The sequence below is a fragment of the Alexandromys fortis genome, unplaced genomic scaffold (genome assembly GCF_014885135.2).
Source record: "Alexandromys fortis isolate MF-2015 unplaced genomic scaffold, M_Fortis_MF-2015_v1.1 scaffold_417, whole genome shotgun sequence".
Classification (NCBI taxonomy): Eukaryota; Metazoa; Chordata; class Mammalia; order Rodentia; family Cricetidae; genus Alexandromys; species Alexandromys fortis.
This window is the reverse complement of record NW_026068339.1, coordinates 51,648-55,179: the sequence shown is the minus strand read 5'-3', so window position 1 is coordinate 55,179 and position 3,532 is coordinate 51,648. Positions and strand designations below refer to the sequence as shown.

General features: G+C 38.1%; 1 pseudogene; it reads left to right on the top strand.

The window, feature by feature from the left end:
* The first annotated feature begins 2,156 nt into the window (after nt 1–2,156).
* On the top strand, nt 2,157–2,624 carry LOC126495287 (ubiquitin-conjugating enzyme E2 2-like; annotated as a pseudogene).
* The last annotated feature ends 908 nt before the right edge of the window (nt 2,625–3,532 follow it).

Below are 3,532 nucleotides of genomic sequence, written 5' to 3'. Positions count from 1 at the left end.
GGCGGGGAGGAGGCAGAAATTTTTTCAATTAAAAAGGAGTCATGAGGGTCTGGAAAGATTTGGAGGGGAGAGACTAGAGAGGGAGGAGGGGGGGAAAGGGAGACGGGGGGGGAAATGGGAGGCGGGGAGGAGGCAGAAATCTTTTTTTTTTCAATAAAAAAATATATTAAAAAAAAGGGATAAGTGTTGTAGAATATTGAGATGTGCTACATTTATTTATGCTGTGGAACATTTGTTATAATGATGCAAATATGTGTTGCATTATTTTATGTTGCATTTGTTTAACTCTGTGAAGCTGGGATTCTTTGCCTGTCTAAAGCACCTGATGGTCTAATAAAGAGCTGAGTGGTCAATAACAAGGCAGGAAACAGGATAGGTGGGGCTGGCAAGCAGAAAGAAATAGGAGGAGAAATCTTGGAGAAAATAATCTGAGAACAGAGAGATTAATGAGTAAGAAAAGAAATGACCAGTTAATAGTCAGCTGCAGAAGGTAAGATTACAGAGGTAAAGAGGTAAGAATAAAGCCCAGAGGCAAAAAAAAATATTGGCATAAATTAAGAAAAGCTATCTAGAAACAAATAAAGCTACGGCTGAGCATTTATAAGCGAGAATAATCTCTCTCTCTCTCTCTCTCTCTCTCTCTCTCTCTCTCTCTCTCTCTCTCTCTCTCTCTCTCTCTCCATGTGTTTGTGTGTGCTGGAAAGAGTGTAAAACCAGTTTCATTGTAGATTTGCCTAAACAGTTTTCAATGAATTAGGTATGAAAAACTAAGCAAGAAAAAGCTGTGGTGGCTTCTTATTTCAACAATGCAGCTTACAAAAATCCATAGAGAGTAAGCATATCCTTATTGTCACACATCATAAAGTGTTTTAACTTCCTTAAAATTGTCAAAATACAAAAATGAACCCACTTTATTGTCCCATTTTCCTCTTCCTCATTTTCAAATTATCTCAGTTCATTATCAATGCCAATTTCTTTAAGACTGGGAAGTACTAGTTAAGGGTTTGAAACACACTCTTCATAAGCACCAGTGGAAAATAGCTGTGGGAATATTCTAGACTCAACAAGAATAAATAGACAAATATTGCTCCTGAGTACATTCTTTACAGGAGGACTTTTTAAAAGTTAGGAGCAATATTAACCATTCAATCAAATTGTCATACAAATAAAATATTATATTATTACTTTAGGTGTAGCTACACGATTGTCATTAAATTCATTGCTTTTAAATACTAGTAATAGCAATAGTTTGTTTTTATTATTTATTATTATTATTTTCTCCCTCTTTGCTGTCAGAATTTCATCAAAACTTTAAGCATTTTAACTTCAAAGTTGAATTTTCAAAAACTTTTATTAATATGAAAATCTATAAAAATATATACAATAATTACTTTTAAAAGATTATCTCTATTATTTTTTCTAAAATTGTTTACACTAGAGAATATCATCCTTAGGAAATATGTAAAATTAAGAACTGTAGTGTGTTTAACTTAAAATATACAAAAATTACAACAAAGTCACCGTAATGAGTAAGGAGAGTTGACTGATTTATTCTGAACAAGTAGAAGAGGTTCATTTTGACTCTACTTATTAGCTCAAAGAGCAACTGCTGATTCAGGGCCTGCTTCAGTCATTTTTCCCTAGCTCCCATCATGCTCCTCTAGTGCATTGTTCTAAAATTAATACAAATGTTGACCCCGTGCTTCACCCATATTAACCTACATAGACACCACACTGACACCCATGTTGATTCCATGATAAACCCACGTGCCTATCACTTATTATATTCTCTGTGACCTCATAGAGTGTTCCTCAACACCTATCCAGACGTTGAAGGTCTTGAACGTTGCCAGCAGCCAACTGCCCAGAGCTGGGGTTATCGGTCTCTTCTTGGAGTTGTGTCTGCTTGGAGTACTTCAGCCTTGCAGCTTCACAGCCTCCCAGCAGCTACAGTGGATGCTCCAGATCCTGATCCAATGCCATAGGAGTTTTTGTAGCTCTTCAGGTACAGTCAAGAAGTGTATGTCTCTAGCCCTTGATACTCTGTCTGCTTCATCCATATCTGAATTCAGCCTACTCATATATCATCGTCTTATCTCTCTCTAAACCCTAGGTTCAATAGAGCCATCTACAAGCTGCCATACCTAGTGAAGAAAATGTTTCATCCTAATTTGGAGGCAATTTCTCTTAAGAGAATACAGAAGGAGTTACTTGCCATGTCTCAAGATCCTCTGTCACAGTGTTCTGCAGGGCCTGTGGCAGAAAATATGTTTCATTGGAAAGCAACCATAATGGGGCCCAAAGACAGCCCCTACCAGGGAGGGGTATTTTTCCTAAACATTCACTTTCAAACCACTTATCCCTTTAAGCCTCCCAAAATTTAATTTATTACTCAAATCTACCATCCAAATATTGACCAAAATGGAAGCATCTTTCTAGATATTTTGGGTTCTGAGTGGTCACCCGCAATTACTATTTCCGAAGTTCTTCTTTCTATCTGTTCTCTACTGTGTAATTCAAATCCAGATCTTCCACTGGTTCCTGAAATTGCGAAGGTCTACCACACGGATTTAAAACAGTATGAAAAATTGGCTCGGGAGTGGACAAAAAGATATGCAATGTAATTTCAACACAATTTTTGGTATAATAAAAACTTGCTGGTTCACTTTATCAGCTCTGTATTATTGCTTTGAGCAAAGTGATGCCTCTCCAATCTTTTCTAGAGAAATATTGTACACTTTTCAAACTATGCTTAATATGAAGTGCCGTTTGGGGGTGGAAGAGAAGGGAAAATGGATGAGATATAGAGGAGGTGAGGAGGGAAAGTGAGGACAAGTGCAAATGGATTGGGTATGGGGAGGTGGGAGGTGAAAGAAGGGCAGATACCTGAGAGATAGGGGTGAAGAGAGTAAAGAAGAGGAAAGATGGAGTGAAGGGGTGAGAGTGAAGAGGATAGATGTGTTGTGTGTGTGGAGTGGGAGAAGGGCAGATGATTAGAATGTGTTAGAGGTGTTGTGGGAGTGAGAAAGACAAATGGATTTGGTGTAGGGTACGTAGGAAGTAAGAAAAGGACAGATGGATGGTAGGTTGGGGAATGAGAGTAAGGAGGACAGATGGATGGCATGTGGGTAAGGTGGGGGTGAGAGTGAGAAAAAGAGGTTTCTAGAAGATGCATGAAAGCAGGAGATTTGAGGTGCTGGAAAGAGTGTAAAACCAGTTTCATTGTAGATTTGCCTAAACAGTTTTCAATGAATTAGGTATGAAAAACTAAGCAAGAAAAAGCTGTGGTGGCTTTCTGATCCAATATCAACCAGTATCACCAATCAGTAATGGGGGGGGTGACTCTTGTTGAGAAAGAATTCTTATAATTAATGCTGTGTATTATTACTAAGCAGTTAATGCTAGCTTATACCTCATTAAGTAGTCAATGCTGGCCTGAACTCCAGATACTTCTTCACCAATATCCTCCTATATTGCCATTATAGGTCTGAGATTAAAGCTTCCCTCATTTCCTCAATGGGAACTTTCCCAT